Source organism: Branchiostoma belcheri, unplaced genomic scaffold, assembly GCF_001625305.1.
Source record: "Branchiostoma belcheri isolate BF01 breed outbred unplaced genomic scaffold, Haploidv18h27 scaffold158, whole genome shotgun sequence".
NCBI classification, from domain to species: Eukaryota; Metazoa; Chordata; class Leptocardii; order Amphioxiformes; family Branchiostomatidae; genus Branchiostoma; species Branchiostoma belcheri.
Genome location: NW_017803024.1, coordinates 395420 through 416512, shown reverse-complemented (window position 1 = coordinate 416512; position 21093 = coordinate 395420). Strand labels below are relative to the sequence as shown.

General features: G+C 45.9%; 1 protein-coding gene across 1 annotated transcript in view; it reads left to right on the top strand.

Annotated features, from left to right (window-relative positions):
* The first annotated feature begins 12874 nt into the window (after positions 1-12874).
* Positions 12875-21093, top strand: part of LOC109465803 (protein odd-skipped-related 2-like) — an 11550-nt gene continuing 3331 nt past the window's right edge. The window contains exon 1 of the mRNA XM_019763245.1: positions 12875-12938. The gene's annotated coding sequence lies outside the window, so the exon portion shown is untranslated. The remainder of the gene's footprint in view (positions 12939-21093) is intronic.

Sequence of the window (21093 nt, the reverse complement as noted above, 5' to 3'; positions counted from 1 at the left end):
GGTCAACTCGGTCAACTACCCTGGTCAACTCAGTCAACTCGGTCCACTACCCTGGTCAACTCGGTCAACTCGGTCAACTAGATCAACTCGGTCAACTCGGTCAACTCGGTCAACTCAGTCAACTCGGTCCACTACCCTGGTCAACTCGGTCAACTCGGTCAACTCGGTCAACTCGGTCAACACGGTCAACTCGGTCCACTACCCTGGTCAACTCGGTCAACTCGGTCAACTCGGTCCACTACCCTGGTCAACTCGGTCAACTCGGTCAACTCGGTCCACTACCCTGGTCAACTCGGTCAACTCGGTCAACTCGGTCAACTCGGTCAACTCGGTCAACTCGGTCAACTCGGTCCACTACCCTGGTCAACTCGGTCAACTCGGTCAACTCGGTCCACTACCCTGGTCAACCTACCCTGGTCAACTCGGTCAACTCGATCAACCTCGGTCAACTCGGTCCACTACCCTGGTCAACTTGGCCCAATCGGGTTGGGGTACCAAATTCCACCCAGCCTGAAGAAATAAGGACAGTCGTGTGAAGTGCCTTTCCCCTACCACCATTCTGCCAAACGTCGTTTTATTCTGTCTTGTAGCAACAGTTTAATCCAGCAGCCAAGTGAGAAATTATAACATCGTTCTTAAAGGATGAAACTGAGACTTCGTGAAGGAGGAGATCTGAAGACTTTCGCATAAATGATGGATGGATCGATAACACTGCCGTAACAATACGTGGCAAAAAGGATTATCTTTTACATCGTTATCCCGGAGTAAAAAGTTTATGACTCCTCGTTACAGACCCTGTGTAAGAACAGTAAAGCTCTTACAGTAAAGCTGTGCAGACTATCAAGTTGTAAACCTGGATTTCCCAATCATCTCTTTATAGAGTTGTTTCCTGCTACTCAATGTCATTTACAAATACACATTTATGACTGGAGGTCTTTGCTACTGGCGTGTATTACCCGGAATTATTTACATAAAAGGTTGCATTGATTAAATCACCACTGAAGGCGATAGCATCACAGTATGACTAATCATAGTCGTAATGTGTTGCTGAATAGACTAAATTTCATAACATCACTAGGTAAGAACATATTTTTATGATATTCCTTTAAATTGAAAATAAAACTGCATGTTCCCATGTCTCCTTAGCAACAATAAATGTCAGACGTTAGAATCTATTTTGGATGTTGCATCTTGCGTCCCTTGACGACCCCACAGGCATATGGTCCAATAGACGTTCATCGTTATCGACACATCTTTGCCGGAAAGATCGTAAGATCAGTCTCTGTATACTTTAGATCTACCCAAGTTTTCATTGCCGTGATATTGAATTGTTTAAGGGCAAGTTTGCTTGCAGGTATATTGTAAATTTATGAAAAATAAATTTACAAAAATCAACCCTTAACCGTTAGTGAGAAAAATACAAGAAAGGAGCAAATAATCAAAAATATCTGTAGGTTACAAATCCTAGGTACATGTAACCAGGAAATATGAAAATAAAGCAGATTAAAGTCAACTAAGTATTGTCGAGTTTTATTTCTACATAAATACCCTTACGCAGTATAGCGAAAGTTGTAAAAATGACATTCTAGGCCCTATGTTCTACTTGATGTCGTATTTATAGCGCCCCTTTGTAGAGATTTGATACTGCTTTTTGTAAAAGTTTTAACGCGTTCTTTTGCCGGATATTGCTACAGACCTTAATTCTCTGGGCGGCTGGTTGTAGGTTATCAGGCAAACGAGCAACTGTAGTACTACAACTCGGCGATAGGAGGCGCAGTAGAAAGGCGGTGTTACATACAGAGACTATGTAACTTGTATTCTTGTATTCATGTAGTCTTCCGTCAGTATATTTGAAGCAATTTGCAGTTCAAGAAAAGACCAGTACGTTAGGTTTGGGTATGGGAGGGGGTGGGGGGGCTCATTTTGTAGCCTGTTATCGTGGCTGGGGCAGGCTGTCTTCGCGGGCTCTAGCAGTTTTCCGGTAGAAAAAGCAATAAAAGAAAGGCATTCTAAAACAGACCAAATCTCTGGTTGGAGAGCATACACCTCTACACCGATCATGTCAATCCAATTAACCTGTTCAACCAATCACAGCATGGCAGTTAGTAGATTGACCAATGAGAGAGCGGCTGCATTTACGAGTCAAACCAATTACAAGCTCAACCAATCACAGCACGGCAATTAGTGGATTGACCAATGAGAGAGCGGATCCTCACCTGCGTACTGGGATGTACCAAAAATTGGTAGGAGGGGGGTGATACTTGTTGTCAAGTGTATATATATCGAGGAAACGAAAGAAACGAAGCCAAGCCAAGATATCGAGACAGAGCAAAAAATACACTGCACATTCAAAAACTTTCTCCACAAGAAAACTTCTGCAAACCGCGCAAGAATTTCCTGAAGGATTTTGAAAAAAAAAAAGCATTTCCGTTCTCTTAGATACCCCTCCAGAAGAAAATGTGACAGTCCAGGCATCAGCCGTGGAGGTTTGTATTCAAATTAGGAACTTCCATTTGTGAAGATGAGCCAAGCCAGCATAGACATGCCACGCACGGCCCAGAGGCTACTAGTGCGGATTTGCTGCCTACAAGGTAAGCTTTTCTTCCATTCCTAGCCGTAGAATAACACTGGCTATCGACGTATTGCCTTCGGCAGTGTTCTCACAGAAACGTGAGATGACTTTTGAGTCTTTGGTAAGATTTTAATGAGAGAAATTGTCCACGGAAAGGAAGAATATGATTTACTGTTGTCTCACGTCTCGTGGCTATCGGTCAGTAACATATGTTCTCGCCAAAAGCCTGCAGCGTATTTGAAACAACTGAATCCAAACGTGTTTATAGCATTTTATTTTAACAACCAGGGTCAAATTAGGGAGGGTTTCTGTCATAAAAATCTATATTTTCATGGTTAAAGTTGATTTTTTTGCTCCATTCTGGTGAACAACAACGGCTCCCGGTAATGTATGCTCGGTTCCGGGCCGCGCCGGTTCCCGCCATAAGTTTTTGCCACAAGCGTCATTTGAAACTGCTTAAGCCAAACGCGTTTATAGCATTTTATTTAAGCAACCAGTGTCAAATTAGCTAGGGTTTCTGTCATGAAAATCCATATATTCATGGTTAAAGTTGATTTTTGCTCAATTCTGGTCAACAACAATGGCTCCCGGTAACATATGCTCGGTACCGGGCCGTGGTTCCCGCCACAAGTTCCCGCCACAAGCGCCATTTGAAACTGCTTAAGCCAAACGTGTTTATAACATTTTATTTAAACAACCAATTAGCGTGGGGTTCTGTCATAAAAATCAATATTTTTATGGTTAAAGTTGATTTTTGGTCGATTCTGGTCAACAAAAACGGCTCCCGGTAATGTATGCTCGGTACAGGGCTGCAGTTCCCGCCACAAGTTTTTGCCACAAGCGTCATTTGAAACTGCTTAAGCCAAACGTGTTTATATCATTTTATTTTAAAAACCAGTGTCAAATCAGTGAGGGTTTCTGTCATAAAAATCCATATTTTCATGGTTAAAGTTGATTTTTTGCTCGATTCTGGTCAACAACAACTGCTCCCGGTAATGAGGTTAATTTATGCTCAATGCCGGGCCGTAGTTCCCGCCACAAGCGTCATATGAAACTGCTTAAGCCAAACGAGTTTATAGCATTTTATTTCAACAGCCAGTGTCATATTAGCGAAGGTTTCTGTCATGAAATGTCTGTTTTTATACTTATAGTTGCTTTTTTTGCCCGATTTTGGCCAAGCCTCTCGGCAACTGATTTATCCGCCAATCACCGGTTTCCCGTAGTTACCGAAGATGTCTTGGTCATGTTTCGCGCCACGATAATGTATGCATAGCCCTGGCTCCGACCGCAAAAAGACCTGTTGCGTTACATGTAACAACTTTAGCCAAGCATATTCGGAGCAATTTATTTGAACTGCCGATGTGAAATTGTTGACGTTTTCTGTCACAAAATGGCTAATTTTAATGTTTCTTGTTGTTTTTTTTTACCAGGTTTCCAGTCCAGCCGGCCGGCCAAAGGCGGAGTTTGGATGCCATGGCGTCAGAATTCCTCCAGCCAGGTGCGTTTACTGTAAATTTCACTATTTCTAGCTGAGCTAGAATGAACCGTTTTAAAGATGTACTCGTACGTGTACGTTATCCTGTACATGGTGAGAGATAAGCGAAGTGCGTTGGACTTATTCTGTGCCCGTAACGTAGCGTTATGCCTTGTGTTTTCGGTTAAATCTGCAGGTTGCACCGACGAATTTACGCATATTCAATATGTCTTGCGAAGTTGTAAATGTTTTGCAGGTAGCCTGGGTTAACTTGCTTGTTTTAGGCACTGTTGCTATGCCTGTTTCACCTATATATTCATCCAAGTACATTCTAATGTATGGATACATACATTGCTGACATTCATAATCAACTCCTTACATTGCTCTTACAACGGCAGCCTCTAAAACTAAATTACTTTCCTTTTGCACACAGGGCGCCCCCTAATGGCAGAAGATGGTACTGCAGCACTCAACAGGTTCTGGCTGAATCTCAACTCGAAGGATGGATTGGATCGTGGATTGGATCGTGGGGCTCGTTCCTTTATACCAGATGTTTCCTGAAGGAAGCAAGCTTCACGAAGACGACTTGACCAGATAAATTTTGATTTTTTTACCGTCAAACATAAAGAGTAAGGGATGGGGGCGTTGGGAGACTTTATATTACATGTAATCTTTATAGTGTAAACAGTTTTGTAGTTTATGTAGGGAATGTTTGGACACGATGTGCCTTGTTTTTACTTCGATGCAATATCTATGTCATTATGTTACTTAGTAATAGATAGAATTTTGGGGTGCAGGGATACAATTTCTTAGACTTAGTTGTAGCTAAGTAAGATTGACACTTGTTTTGACGTAAGAGATTGTACCATTGTACCTAAATAAGTTGGAAAATTGAGGGCATGAAAGTGATTTTCTTGGTGTTAATTTTTGCACCTGTTTATGCCATGGCTTGCTCTCTGATGCTCACATGCACTTGAAGTTAAGTTAGACTTAGACTTAGCGAAGGTGAGTTAAACGCCTAGGGACCGTTAGCGAGCGTAGTTAGTAGTCCAAGTGTGTGCTGACACAGGGAGCAAAATCCTGGCCTGCAAAAAAGATTGTTTTTGTATAATCACAAGGCACATCAAAAACTTATCTAGAAGCACTTTAATATGATTGTATTGATGTGGAGAGGACAAGCCAGACCGCCCAGCTGATGATGCCAGAGGTGAGCCATGTGGGACTGCATGCTGTACTAACATGTATTTTTTCTCCCTTGACAAAATTGGGGGGTACCTACAAACTCGCGTAGCACTCACACTTAGGGCCAACCCATAACTAACCTGTCTTTTTCCTCCGGCAACTTCTGCCATTTTATGTTTTTGTCCCATACCAGGGAGGGAAAAGCCTGGTTACCGGGCTAGTTATCTCCTGAGTGTTTATCCTCTCGAGAAATAGGTCTGGTAACCGGGCTTGGGAAACCGGGGTCCTTCCGAAAGGGCGTTTTTTTCTCTTCTTCTTTAGTTTGACTTTGTTTTCAGATCCTTACGTTGTGAGGCTCAGTCTTCATTCGAGGAAGGAAGCAAGGTTCGAAGCTAACGAAGACTACAAGACCAGATGAGATTTTTTCTTTCTTCCCGTTAAATGTAACGAGTAAGGGTGGACGGCGTTGAAAGACTTTAAGCCAGAGTTTATACTACATACCTTGTCTGGTCTGAACAGTTTAGTAGCACCCAGAAACAGGGTACGAGGGGGAGAGAGTAGGAGGGGGGATGTGTTACTAACTCATCTTCCGAAAGTTTTTTTTTTTCTATTCTTCTTTAGTTTGACTTTGTATACAGATCCTGACGTTCATCGTTGGAAGCAGATCGTGGTCTTTACCATCCAAACTCCTTGCTGTGAGGCTCAGTCTTCATTCGAGGAAGGAAGCAAGCTTGACAAAGACTACAAGACCAGATGGGATTTCTTTCTTCCCGTTAAATGTAACGAGTAAGGGTGGGCGGCGTTGAAAGAGTTTAAGCCAGAGTTTATACTAGATACCTTGTCTGGTCTGAACAGTTTAGTAGCACCCAGAAACAAGGTACGAGGGAGGAAGTAGGGGGGTGGGGTGATGAATTTGTTACTAACCCCTCTTCCGAAAGTTTTTTTTTTCTCTTCTTCTTTCGTTTGACTTTGTATACAGATCCTGACGTTCATCGTTGGAAGCAGGTCGTGGTCTTTACCATCCAAACTCCTTGCTGTGAGGCTCAGTCTTCATTCGAGGAAGGAAGCAAGCTTCGACGAAGACTACAAGACCAGATGAGATTTTTCTTTCTTCCCGTTAAATGTAAGGAGTAAGGGTGGGCGGCGTTGAAAGAGTTTAAGCCAGGGTTTATACTACATACCTTGTCTGGTCTGAACAGTTTAGTAGCACCCAGAAACAGGGTACGAGGGATTGAGTAGGAAGGGGGGATGGAGTGATATGTTGCCTTTCCAGTAGACCCCACCTCTTGACGTTGCCAGAGGGACCATGAAGGAAGCCAGCAGAACTTCATAGGCCAAAACTTCAACTTGATATTCATTCAGTCGAAGTGCCAGCCTGCCACGTCAGCCAGCTGCGATAGCTATCTAGGTAAGTTGGAAGGGAGGCAGCTTTATATTACATAACAAATGTTTTGAATTTTCATGTTTGAATTGGTTTGATTTATTGAAATTGTAACTATACACGTGAAGCACAGGCAGCTGTTGCTAGTGTTGTGTCCCACACGTAGAATATTACAAACGTATGCAAAAATATAACTAGATCTGGTGCTTATATACTAATGAAAGTAGAATAACATTATGATACAGCTAATCTTCTGTTACGTTTCAGATCCTTCCACATTCCTGTATATATCTTCAACCTCAAACAACTGGCTCCAAAACGCTCTTTCCTTCTGCCACACAGACGCGCCCCCTGATAGCAGAAGATGGTACTGCAACGCACCACGGGTTCTGGCTGAATCTGAACTAGAAGGATGAATTGGAGCAAGGACTGAGGGGCTCATTCATTTATACCAAACGTCTCCTGAAGGAAGCAAGCGTCAAGAAAAGAAGACGACTAGACCAGATAAGATTTGTCTCTTTATTTCCATCGTCAAATGTAAAGATAAAATAAGGGGGTGGGGAATTTTTGTCTTCAGCTTATGGCTTTGCGTATTTTGAATTTTGCGCGTTTGCATTTTTCCGTGCCAGCATTTTGAAACTGCTTCTTATTTTGACCTTCACATTTTGGATTTTGCGTGTTTGAATTCTTCCGTGCCAGCATTTTGAAACTGCTTCTTATTTTGAACATCATTTTCCCATTTTGGATTTCGCGTGTTTGGATTCTTTCGTGCCAGCATTTTGAAACTGTTTCTTGCTTTGAACATCTTTTTCCTATTTTGGATTTCGCGTGTTTGGATTCTTCCGTGCCAGCATTTTGAAACTGTTTCTTATTTTGAACATCATTTTCCCATTTTGGATTTTGCGTGTTTGGATTCTTCCGTGACAGCATTTTGAAACTGCTTCTTATTTTAACCTTCGCATTTTGGATTTTGCGTATTTGGATTCTGCCTTCTTATTTTGACCTTCACATTTTGAATTTTGCGTCTTTGGATTCTTCCGTGCCAGCATTTTGAAACTGCTTATTTTGACCTAGGTTTTCACATTTTAGTAAGTAAGTAAGTAGTTTCGCATTTTGGCTTTTGCGTGTTTGGATTCTTCCGTGCCAGCATTTTGAAACCGTTTCGTATTTTGACCTTCATTTTCACATTTTGGATTTTGCGTGTTTGGATCCTTCCGAGCCAGCATTTTGAAACATTTTGACCGTTTCACATTTTGGATTTTGCGTCTTTGGATTCTTCCGTGCCAGCATTTTGAAACTGCCTTCTTATTTTGAACTTCATGTTTCCATTTTGGATTTTGCGTGTTTGGATTCTTCCGTGCCAGCATTTTGAAACTGCCTTCTTATTTTGAACTTCATGTTTCCATTTTGGATTTTGCGTGTTTGGAGTCTTTCGTGCCAGCATTTTGAAACTGCTTATTTTGACCTTCATTTTCACATTTTAATAAGTAAGTAAGTAAGTAAGTAGCTTTACATTTTGGATTTTGCGGGATTATTCCGTGCCAGCATTTTGAAACTGTCATTTTGAACTTCATTTTCCCATTTTGGATTTTGCGCGTTTGGATTCTTCCGTGCCAGCATTTTGAAACTGTTTATTTTGACCTTCATTTTCACATTTTGGATTTTGCGTGTTTGGATTCTTCCGTGCCAGCATTTTGAAACTGCTCTTTCTGTGATCGTCTGAACCGGAAGAACGGCCAGCTAGGTGAGTTGTTACTTTCTTTACTTATCCAGACATCCAGAAACAAGGTGTAATTGTGTACATGACACTAACATATGTAATTTTTCCTTTTCAGTAGAGTCCACTGGTTAATGTTACTCGGTGGACCGTGAGGAAAGTAAAATAGAAATCGTCTTAAACTGATATGCATTCTCGTGTAGCCTGAAATATTCCAGCCAGGCCATTTGCTTGGACATGGACTAATTCTAATTGGCACTCAATTTTGGTAACCTTGACGCTCATCCTGACATGCCCACCAACAGCTTGGACAAGGTTGGTGGTTGTGAGCAGGATGACGTCCCAAATTTCCTCGGCAATGGAGGTACACCTTGACGTGGTGCTGGGGCTTTTGCTAAGATGCCTCCCTCAAAATCAAGTAAGGCTAACACGTTAAGCTGTGGTCTACTACAAAGGAGGGGACGGTCTTGCAAGGATTGGACTGCTGACTCAGAGGTATTCCCAACACTCGTTGGTGAAGGTGAGACATCCAAGTAATAAGATACGCCAAAACCAGTTACTCAAGCATTTGGATTTGATTTTGAAATGCAGTCTCTCGATGAGGGGGTGTTTTCAAAATCACCTTGAATATACTAGGCTAGATGTAAATAAAACTAGTAAGGACATTGTGTGCTCTCCAAACAGAGGATTGGGTTTGGGGTTATTTTTGGCGTGTTTTTAGGCTTTTTTAACTGGCTTTCTTTCTTGCACTGGAATTTTTTTTCACAATGACTAAACACACGCCGAAAATTATCCCAAACCCAAACCTCTGCTTGAAGAGTAGACATTGTGTAGTTGCTAGTAAGTAGGCTGAAAGTTCGTTCTGACATGAACCACGTTTTCCACGTCGGGATCGGAGAGTTACGACCTGTGCCCGTCTGCCGTGGCGCCACCAAACTGGCCCGGCCCCACACACACGGGTCTGTTGGGAACGGTCGGGTTACACAGCTGGCCACAGACGGGAGACCTGTAGCCTGGGTAACGGGCTGTTTCGAGGGCTTTAATTTCAGTACTTCAGCCTCGGCTCTCGGGCCTTTCCAGGCCAGCTCCTTTTCTCCTTGGCTAGTGGGCCAACATGTTTTAAGGAAATTTTACTGAAATTCAGGAAGGTTTGTAGTATGCGATTTCCTTGGGAGCATGTTGTGCCTGGAGTTGAGGAGTTGGCCTGGTGTGTGTACTAGCCTCAGGAAACAGCCTGGTGTCCAGACTAACAGACTGACAGTTGACAGTCTCCAAACGGTGTGTGCGGAGGGGGTCGTGAGGAGGGCGGAGGGAAAGGGGGAGGGTGTAGTATGATGTCATTAATCACCTGAAAGGTCTGGTCGTCTTCCAACATTCAGCAGGAATAGAAACGCGGTGCGAAGGAATGTCATCACATCAATTTTCCACTTAATTCAGGCGCCTGCGCTGACTTCTTCTGGGATGGGCTAGATATCTATCGTTCGTTCGTCAGTTTGTTTGTTCGTTCGTCTGTCAATTCGTTCGCCAGCCTCATCGATAGCGTTCGATCGTTCGTTGTTTTTTTTTTAAACTCTGGAAACGTAGAAGTAGACAAGTTTATGAAAGTTCATCTGTGTTAATTTTTTATTGCTAATTCTTATTTTCGTAAATAAGAGGTTGCCAAACTGTAGGCGGCGAGGTCTTTTCTTACCAGAGTCAAAGTTGTACATTCTTTTTACCAGCTAACTTGTCATCGTTTCTAAACTCAAGAACTAGAAGTAGACAAGTGACTCAAATGATGTTTTTACATTGCCAAGTCTTTTCGTAAATGAGAGGTTGCCAAATTGCAAACTTTGAAGGCGAGGTCTTCTTTACCAGCTAATTTCTTTTGAAAGCTGTGCATTCTTTTTACATTTTTAAACTTATCTCCTTTTCGCCAATAAGGCTTTTAAATGTTTTATATTGACAGTTCTTCTTTTCGTAAATGAGAGGTTGCCAAATTTTACAACCTTTGTAGGCGACAAGATCTTCAAGTTGTACCAGCTAACTTGTCCGTGGCGTACAGAAATAGCCTGGTGTTACACAAGCTCTACGGGAACAACAATCTTCTGGGACAGGCGACCGCAAGTCAGGCTAGTACAGAACTGACAGAGTCCAGTCTCCTCAGGATTAGGAGGAGGGGTTTATGAGTCGTTAATCACCAGTGGAACTACACAGTAACGATGTCAGGATCAGCCGGGCAGCGATCACATCAACTGATTACATTCCTACAGACAGAAACTGATAGATACTGATAGATACGGGCACTCTCGATTGTAGTTTTATTGTTTTGATGTATACATAGTGGAAACTGAGTGTAGCAGGAGTTTGCTTTCGTCCACTCCCCAAGATCCGTTACCGGCCAAAGAAGAGGAGTCCCCGAGGCTAGTTCTGTTGAAACCTTTGCCTCGCGCCTTGACAGCCGCCTGGCACCCAGGCTACTTCTGTAGAGCCATGTATACGAACCCTGCCACGGACCTGGCTGGCATTGTACACTGGCTATTAAAGCTTGCATTGGTGGGCTGTGCCTGACGCCAAGGCTATTCCCTGTAGAACCAAACCTGTGTGTCGCCCTGCCAGTGGCCTGGCACCCAGGCTAGTCTTCACGGTAGAAACAAACCTGTGAAGAGGCCCTGCTAGCGGCCTGGCGACCAGGCTAATCCTGTACAAATCCTGGCACCCAGGCTGCTTCTGTAGAGCCATGTATACGAGCCATGCCACGGGCCTGGCTGGCCTTGAACAAACCCGTGTACTCGCTAAGCTTCGGTGCGCTGACACCAAGGCTATTCCCTGTGTCGCCCTGCCAGTGGCCTGGCACCTAGGCTATCCCCTGTAGAAGTCGGTCCGTTTCTCGTCCGTCAGCGGCTCCAAGGCCGGCCGTTTCCCGCCATTCCTGAGATAGTTGTGAGGGGCGGCGGACATCCCGGCACATGCCTACACTGGGCATTGTTCTGTCAGATACAATAATAGATCTAGATATAGGTAGGTACCATTCTTTAACCTCGATAGTAGCCAGCTGCCGCCGCGCCGCGTGCCTACGAAGCCGGTGTGTTACGCCGAAGGGCGGCGGACATCCTCACAAACGCCGGCAGTGGGTCCGGTCAACTACAGAAAATGCGCCAATTACGCTCTACGTTGTATTAGATCCGTCTACACTCTAAGTAGAATTACGCTCTACGGAAAAGGTGTGTCAAGGTCTGTGTCGCGTCATCGCGTCATTTTCCCGTCAGGCCGTCAGCAGGGCGAACAAAACGCGTCATGACGATTCCCAGACTACCAAACGTTTCCGTAACAGGTTATAGGTCACCGGAACGCGCGATTTTTAAAGCCAAGGACATTATCAGTTCAGTTCAGTTCAGTTTACTAGTACTATCCCTCTGAACATATTATTCTGTATAAATTGTCCTTGGTTGAGCCAAATCCTTGCACGAGCTGCCACATACTCGAGAGGTCAGGTGTTTAGAGCTAGGGCTAGGGTTAGAGTTTGGATCATTGTTCAGGATTAGGGTTAGAATTTACGATTAGGGTTAGGTTAGGTTTAGTCTCCCACATCACGACTAAACCCGTCCCACCCCTTTTCTCAGGTATACTTGAAAACCCAAAGTAGTGTCGGAGTCATGTATTTGGCAGGGTCATGTATATCGCTGTATATCATTTATTCATCCTGCAAAGTAGTCTGGTGGAGACCAGGCGAGGACATGATATGTTTGCCCACTTCTGCCACGGTTTATATAAGATCTTAATCTATGATGGTTGACCTTTCTTGACCCCTACCGAAATGCCTCTTTAAGAACCTTACAAGAAACTCCAGACGCCTTGGAGACGCTCGCCAGAAACGGGACTTAAAGATGGTTGTAAGAAGAAACAAGACGACTTGCAGCTGTGGGATGTTTCTACACGCTACATCTGTGGAACACACAACATCTTATCTACAAGCTTTTCTAGCCTCTACCACTACCAGGCTTCGGGAGGCGGCTGGACTCGGAGTAGATTCGGTAGAAATTGGCCAAATAGAGAGAGATAACATGTCGAGGGAGTCGGTAGTCTCTACCCGGCTTCGGGTGGCGGCTGGAAATAGTAGAAATTGGCCAAATCGTAGAGAGAGAGATAACATGCCTAGGGAGTAAGTCTGCTGGAGAGAACAGTTTGCCAACTCCCACAACATGTTATCTCTCTATTTGGCCGATTTCTACTCTTTCCAGACACCTCCCGAAGCCTGGTAGAGGCTACACCACCTTATCTCCAGGCTTTGCAACACACTGAGTTTTCTAAGATGTTTATCGTCGGCTCTTGACCTTTCGTGACCCGGTCTCTGATTGGTGACTCCTGCCGGGTTGACAAATTGCCGTCGACTGCGCGTGCGCTCGAGAAGTTGGGTCGCGGTCCAAACTGAGAAGTTGTGAGTAACCCCGCTGCCGACCCCGTTAGGTTTACCGTGCCTTCCTCCCCGCCTCCCTCGGTGCCCCTCGCCCTCTCCCCCCACCCACTGTCCTGATCGTTCCCGGTACGGACTCGGAAGCACACCCGAGCAGACAGGCTGACTCTCCCGGGACACAACACCACGTCTCCCCGACAGAGGAAGCAACAAGCTCCGGTAAGTTCAGCCGAAGTTTTCACGGGAATTTTAACTCATTCTTTCCTAGAACTATCGCAGAGTAGAACTCTGTCATGTCACCAAGTACAGTAGGGGCGTTAGCTTTAAACATGGAGGTATAAGTTGTGCCCTTCTACTTCCATGCCTTAATGTTTAGAGTCAAGGGTTAGGTGTAACAAGTCGTTCGGTGTAAGCCGCCGCGCCGCGTGCCTGCGAAGCTGGTGTGTTACGCCGAAGGTCTGTTATGCCGGTTATACAGATACAGAAGCTGGTGTGTTACGCCGAAGGGCGGTTATGCCGGCTATACAGATACAGAAGCTGGTGTGTTACGCCGAAGGGCGGTTATATATACCGGCTATACAGATACAGAAGCTGGTGTGTTACGCCGAAGGGCGGTTATACAGATACAGAAGCTGGTATGATACAGAAGCTGGTGTGTTACGCCGAAGGGCGGTTATACAGATACAGATACAGAAGCTGGTTTGTTACGCCGAAGGGCGGCTATACAGATACAGATATATAACATGTTGGTTTTTCAAGGGCCCTTGTGCTAACTTTCGCCCATAAGAAAAGAATTACACTCCTGTATGTAAACACTGATCCGTCAGGCCCCGATTAACCACGCCGATTTATCGTAGCACGATCTCCAATTTGGGGGCATTCTTGGGTTAGATCTAGCCGTGCATGTGGTCATATGTTCTGCAAAATAATGTCTGCGGTCTTGTCAGAAAAACTTGTCAAGGATTGGTTCTGTCACAACTTGCTTGGAATCAGAATTGCACGAGAAAATTATGTGACCGTGCCGTTTGCCCATACTAGTCGTAATATTTAGTCGCTTATGTTTATTAGTCAAAGAAATAATAATAATAATAATAGTATACAAAGGAAATGATGAAGACAACGTGGCGGCATACTCAAGTTGTTCACAACTTATATTCTAGCCGCCACTTGTATATTGAAAATGAAATGTCAAGTCACTAAAAATACAATACACATATAGCTTTGGGAAACGTTATTCCGACCACCTCCCCCTACGGAAGAAAGTATGAAGAACACAGGCAACTAAAACGTTTTGTTGCTATGAATTCCTGTGTGGCCAAGATAATTCTGCAGTCGTAGACTTATCTGTATGGAGTGTGTGTGAAAAGTGTTTTTTTTTTCTGCACGCGATGATTTCATCATAACAACATACCGGTCATGTACTCTCCAGCGGACCAACTCCCCCGGCATGCTATCTCTCTATTTGGCCAATTTCCACTCCTTCCAGCCACCTCCCGAAGGCTGGTAGAGGCTACAGTCGCAAACGTGTTTGTATGCTGAGTGTGTGAAAAAGTGTGTTTTTTTCTGCACGCGAAGATTTTATCATGACATCAACACGACTGACTCGGTTCCCGTCAGCACTTTTGTTATTTCCCGGAAAGGGTCATGTAGAGGTCAGGTTCACGGTTACTTCCTTGTGAGTCATGCCTGGCTGGTGATGTAGCACGATTCTGGGGAAGAAGCAGAGAACAGGAGAAAAACAGCATGTACGTTCTAGGGAGTATGAACAAAATAGGTATCAAAGATGGAACATGCTAGTTTTGGACCTTGATTGACCTAAAAAGCAGTTACTAGTTAGTTTGGTGGCTGCAAAGACAGTATTGTTTAGGGAAGGCAGTATAATTGTAGTTAGGCCATACTGCGTATAGAACACAGAACATGTTACTTTTTCTTCTGTCTGTGGAACAACACGCACTTTGGACAGAACATCACATACAGAAACATGTGTCCGTATGTGGCTCTTCAGGCCCAGAGTCCGGCCGCTGATGCAAAGAATTTCTGCCCAGCCTTGTTTATCATAACTCCCGCCCCCGTGTTACCCCCACTTTTAAACCTGATATATACCGGCTGTAAACGTGTTTGCATGAGCTACAAGCTACCATAGTACTACGAATACAGTACAGTAGACGTGTTAAGTTCGAATGTTCGAATGCTCTGTTGTACGAATATTCGAACGTACGGAACGCTTTCGAATACGCGAATGTTCGAATCGAAATTACGTGCGAATGTTAGAATGTGTTCGGATGTTCGAATGTTCTTTCTTGTTCATGTATAAAGCCGTCTACATGTAAGTTGCTACCGTATAGAGTGCAGTAGTGTTTGGCCAGCCAAATCCTACGCATGTATGCATATACTAGGCTTTTTGCTGACAGCACATCTTTTCAGTCACCCTATGTTTCCGATCACTTGAGCGAACTTCACGATGATGGAAACAAACTCCGTATAAACTTCTCGGGGTGAGCGAATAGACCCAGGCGGGCTTGTAACACTCCCAGTACCCGTAGAGATGCCCTTTAGCTCCCGATGTGGCCGTTCCGAGGCTATCACGGCCTGGTTCTGGTTCCTTGTTCCCGTGTCCATCTGTTTCTCGTCAGGCGATGGCAGTTGCAGTTTTGTTGGTGATCCGTGCCGAGCTAGGATATGTTTGTGTAGCCCGTGTTTCAGGGGAGCTCCGTGCGGCTACTGTACAGCCGGCCAGCGCTAAAATATTAAACCCATGCAGAGAACTAACTACATATGGCTCTTATCATAACTAAAATCACAAATAAAATGTATGAAAGAATTTGAGATGCAGTTTTGTTGCTGATCCGTGCAGAGCTATGATATGTTTGTGTAAGCCCGTGTTTCAGGGGAGCTCCGTGCAGCTACTGTACAGCCGGCCTGGCCTCTACCAGGCTTCGGGGGGTGGCTGGAGAGAGTAGAAATCATGATGTCAAATAGAGAGATAACATGCCGAGAGAGTTCGTCTGCGGGAGAGAACATTTTGACGCACCCGAAATATTCTCTCCAGCAGACGAACTCCCTCGGTATGTTATCTCTCTATTTGACCGATTTCCACTCTATCCAGCCGCCTCCCGAAGCCTGGCAGAGGCTAGTGAGTGATGGCCACTCACACCACAGGTAGCCTGCTAGCAGGAGCATATCATATAGGCTAAATACAACTCAACAGTTTTAACCAACATGCACACAGGATAACTTTGAGCCCAGTTTGCTGTGGGCCTGGTACCCAGGCTACTGTACAGCCGGCTGGAGCTGAGATAACCCAGAGAACTTTCCTACCTCCTGCTGTTCTCCAGATGGTTCTTATCTGTTCTCATTGGCAACAATCATAAATAAAATGTATGAAAGAATATGAGATGTTGTATCGTTTGCAGTGCTATGGGCCAAAGTCGCTACCGCACAATTTTTACCCCACCTGAATACCGCTTGTGTTGTCAGACTTCTCACACATGATGTACATGACTTGTACATGCTTGTATGTACAGATTCTCATATGTAGAGACTCTCTTCCTCTGTCCATCTGGTTCTTGTCTGTATCAAGTAGAAGCTCCTTGGTTCTATATAGGAAGTTTTATTACAGGTTTGTACATAGCTGTAGCTCGTATACAAGTATATCCCATGTTGATTATGTTCTGTACTTTAGTTCTGGTTCAGTCCCCGGGCCAGCCTGTTGCAGATTGCAAGTTCTTCTCCTCTCTCCATCTGTGCCTTATCTGTTCTTGAAAGTTTTGTTTTATTACAGGTTTGTACGTGACTGTTGTACATACTTTATAGATGTACGGGTAGCCTCGTCCTTCCTAGAGTCCCATTAAAAATGATTAAGGCGCCATTTCCCATGAGTAACCCGCCGACGCCTGAGAGTCGCCTGTTGACTCTCCGCGCCGTAAACACGGAGTCTGTTTGTCCCTCTACAGGACTCAGGAGTCATAAATCGTCATATCAACACCGGGCAGCCGCCTAGCGTATCCAGAACTGTGCCTACCTAGTTCCAGTCTATCATGGTTGGGACCTAGCCTCTACCAGGCTTCGGGAGGCGGCTAAAGAGTAGAAATCGGCCAAATAGAGAGATAACAAGCCGGGGGAGTTGGTCTGTTGAAGCCGCAAAATGTTCTCTACAGCGGACCAACTCCCTCGGCTTGTCACCTCTCTACTTGACCGATTTCTAGTAAATTCTACTATTTCCAGCCTGGTAGAGGGGCTAGTTGGGGCGGGTTTTCTTCGGGGCTGCTGAAGCTCTTCCCCGCCTGTTGACTCGATCGCAGTGCAGTAAGCACGGAGTCTGTTTGTCACACACTAGAGTCGTAAATCCCTCCGGCCGTCAGCACACCAGCACAAGGCAAATATCAACCTGTTTTTATGTCAGCAACGCGAAGCTGCCGGTTTTGCACAGTAGAACCAGATTGAACCGGTTTGACGTCTTCTCTTGGTAGCTGACCTCTAATATAAAATGTTCGGTCTGACCAAGAAACCTTGGTCTGACTTGTTTTTCGCGTGTTTTTTTTTCCCTACATTTGCTCCCTACATCTTCTTGGGGCTCCTACATTTGCTTGGTAGCCCCGGCAAGTATGTGAGAACTCTGTAGGGCCCATGTTCACACCCGGTCGACTTCGCTTGGATCCCCCAGTAGCCCCGGCAAGTATGTGAGAACTCACCAGGGCTTGTTCGCACCCCGTTGGCGGCCCGCCCCTCCCCGGCTACCGGGAATTGTTCGCTCCCTGTATCTGCTTGAGTCCTCAGTAGCCGCAGCAAGTATGTGAGAACTCGGCCTGAACGCGGCGGACTTGTTCGCACCCCGTTGGCGGCCCGCCCCTCCCGGCTACCGGGCTACGCGCCTCCTGAGCCCCCGTCGCGCGCCTTGCAGCCAGAGGCCCGCCCTACTTCCACGGGCTTACCCAAACAAACCCGCTAACGGCCCGCCTTCTCGCCTTACGGACGGCACCGGCCGCTGGATAGCCTCTACCAGGCTTCGGGAGGCGGCTGGAAATGGTAGAAGTCGGCCAAATAGAGAGATAGCATACTAGGGGAGTTGGTCTGCTGGAGCGGCAAACTGTTCTCTCCACCAGACCAACTCCCCCGGCATACTATCTCAATATTTGGCCGATTTCTACTCCAGTCGCCCCCTGATGCCTGGTAGAGGCTACCCGCCTCCCGAAGCCTGGTAGAGGCTAGATGGTAGCCTCCCGAGGCCTAGTAGAGGCTAGCCGCTGGTAGAATCTCGCCTTACCGCCTGCCTGCCGCTGGTAGCAGCGATGTTGTTCTTCTCTTGACCCCTGCTGACCCGGAACAGACAAGAACCAGATGGGAGGAGGAGGAACTTGGAATCAGCAACAGACTGGCCCGTGGCGCGTGGCCCAGGCATGCAAAGACTGAACAAGAACCACACAAGAGCATCATCAACATGTGATAAACCCGTACTACAGTCATATACAAATCTGCAATGAAATAAAAACTTTATAGAACAGACAAGAACCAGATGGAAGGAGGAGAAACTTGTAATCAGCAACAGGCTGGGCTGCAGTCACGTAGATATCTGTAATAAACTATTAAAACAGAAACTTTCTAGAACAGACAAGGCCTAGGGTAATCTCCAAGGCGAAGCAGATCATACGGTGGCAAGGTAGTATCCATTGACCAGAGGAGTGTCCATGATTACTAGCCACGTACTATCCTGGCCAATGGATGCTGCCTTGCCACCGTATGATATGCTTGGACTAGACACAAGAGCACAATGTATAACTTTGAGCCTAGTGTGCTAAGGATCTGGCACCCAGGTTACAAGATTACCAATTTTATCCTGACTCAGTTTTACTGTTTTCCGTATCGCCAAACCATCTGTCGAGCCGCGTGCCAAGTACGGGTCATGTTTTCCTCGTTTCAGCAACATTTCCGTCGCTTTTTCCTTGTTCCTCTTTTTAATTCCCAGACTGAACCTGATGTAGTCATCCAATTTCTTGGCAAATGAAAACTGCCTTGCAAGGAGGTAAAATCATCAAGATTTTTAACTTCCTGCATATCAAATGGATACTACCTGGTCAATTTGACAGTATCACACTGTCTTGCAGCCGCCAAAAGGCTTGGACTATAGTTGGAGATGAAGGTTTCTAGCAGGGCGTCAGGTGGAGTAGTTGTTAGTTTGACTAGACGTGTGGCGAGGGCGGGCAGCCGTCCTGAACACCAGCTGTTTTATTACGCAGTAAATCCCCAGGTTAGGCCCGTATGCTGTGCTGTGTTGGTTTGGTATATGTAAGTACAAGCTGCGTAAGACCATGACTGTAAGGTTTGAACCACTCACAACGGGATGGTCCCCTACGTGCGTGGGGTGTGGCTCACGGGACTTCCATTCAACGTCCTATCCGAGGGACGTCCCTAACCAAAACTAGGTAGTGAAGTGAGGGAAGTCGTGTAAAGTACCTTTCCCAAGGGCACAGGTTCGGTGGCATCGGGCAGGATTCGAACCCGGGACCTCTTGGGTCTGAATCAAACACTCTCCTGTTACTCCACACGATCCCCTTTATGAGAGTTTATGAGACGAAAATTAACTTCAGCTCCTCTCGTGTCGCCCCGAAACCCACCTTACACTCGCGGTTATCTCAGCATCACGCAGATAATCGCCGTTTTATGGACTGGAGTTATTCAGTCAATACTTGGACAGTCAACAACCCGCCAAACAACCGGCAAATAACCGGCAAATAACCCTGGGCTGACCTCGCGTGAACTGGCGCGGAGGTAGCCTCTACCAGGCTTCGGAAGGCGGCGGGAAAGAGTAGAAATTTGGCCAAATAGAGAGATAACATACCGGGGGAGTTTGTCCGTTTAATAGATAGAGAATACATTTTACCGCACCCGAATAGCCTGTAATCTATCCCTACGACCTATTTGACAGTTCTAGTACTAGTACTAGTAGTGAGTACTATACTAGAACCGGCAGATATCTTGTAGGGATGGATTCCAGGCTAGCACCCGAAGGTTAGTGACCTGGTACGGAGGGAGGGTCTCTTGTGTATCTACGGGCACTTTATTAAAATTCTACAGCCTAGTACTCCCCAGGGATAACGAAGTCCTAGTAATGTGTTATGGGTCTGGCATCCAGGCTAGGACAAGTTGTGTAACTCTGTACTCTGAAGAGAAGTGCACAGAAGCTCCGGGCTGCCCAGGGGCCGCAGCTGGTCCGTGTTACGGCCGCAGGTAAGCAACCCCGCACGTTCTATCGCCTGACAGCCGCTCCTAGCCTCTACCAGGCTTCGGGAGGCGGCTGGAATGAGTAGAAATCGGTCAAATAGAGAGATAGCATGCCAGGACTCGGCAGGAGAGTTGGTCTGCTGGAGAGTACAGTTCGGGTGCGACAAACTGTTCTCTCCAGCAGACCAACTCCCCCGGCATGTTATCTCTGTATTTGGCCGATTTCTACTCCTTCCAGTCGCCTTCCGAAGCCTGGTAGTGTAACTCTGTACAAAAGTGCACAGAAGCTCCGAGCTGCTTGTGAGGCACAGCTGTGGCGTGTTACGACGGGGTCACGCAGGTACTGGGGTAAACACGCCGGTACAACCCCGCACATCATACCGCCTGTCAGCCACACCCTGAAGCCTGGTAGAGGCTACCTAAGCCTGGTAGAGGCTACATGTTGTGTAGAGAAGTGCACAGAAGCTCCGTGAGGCACAGCTGGGTCGTGTTACGGCGGGATCGGGCAGGTCGCAGGTAAGCACGCCGGGACAGCCCCGCACATCAACCCGCCTGTCAGCCGCCCAAGGTCCGCCCGCAGCTTGGAATCCGCACCGGGCGTGAAGGAACGCGCCCGACATGACAGGAACTAGTGATCGCCTCCACAAGAACGCGGGCTGAGGGTGAATAATTTGCCCTAGTAGTTTGACCAGCATAGAGTTAGTTTGGGAAAATGTTATCCTTACCGAGGCTCTCTTACTTTAGGAAGGCCATGTGCAGGTTACTGTGTTTTTGCTGAATCTTACTATCCATAACCCCTCAGGAAGGCATTGTGCTGGCTTCAATTTTTTGCTACATCTTAGTTTTACTATGATACGTTTATATAGGGGGCTCTGGATGAGACTAGCCTCCAACAGGCCTTCCAAAGGGAAAAGTAGCAAAAGTAGGGTAACTTAAAGACGAACCGTTTTCTGTGGCGAAACGTTTCGTACCGTTTCGAACGGTATACCGTTTCTAGATCGGGCCTAACTGTAAATTGTAATGCAGACCAGTACTCCACCACCAACCCTCTCCCCTCCCCATGGGGTTTGATGGATTGCTTGTTATGACGAGCCCTGTCTGTGTGATGAATAGTGTTTAACATTGCAGAGCTTCTGTAGATGGTGATGATTAAGGG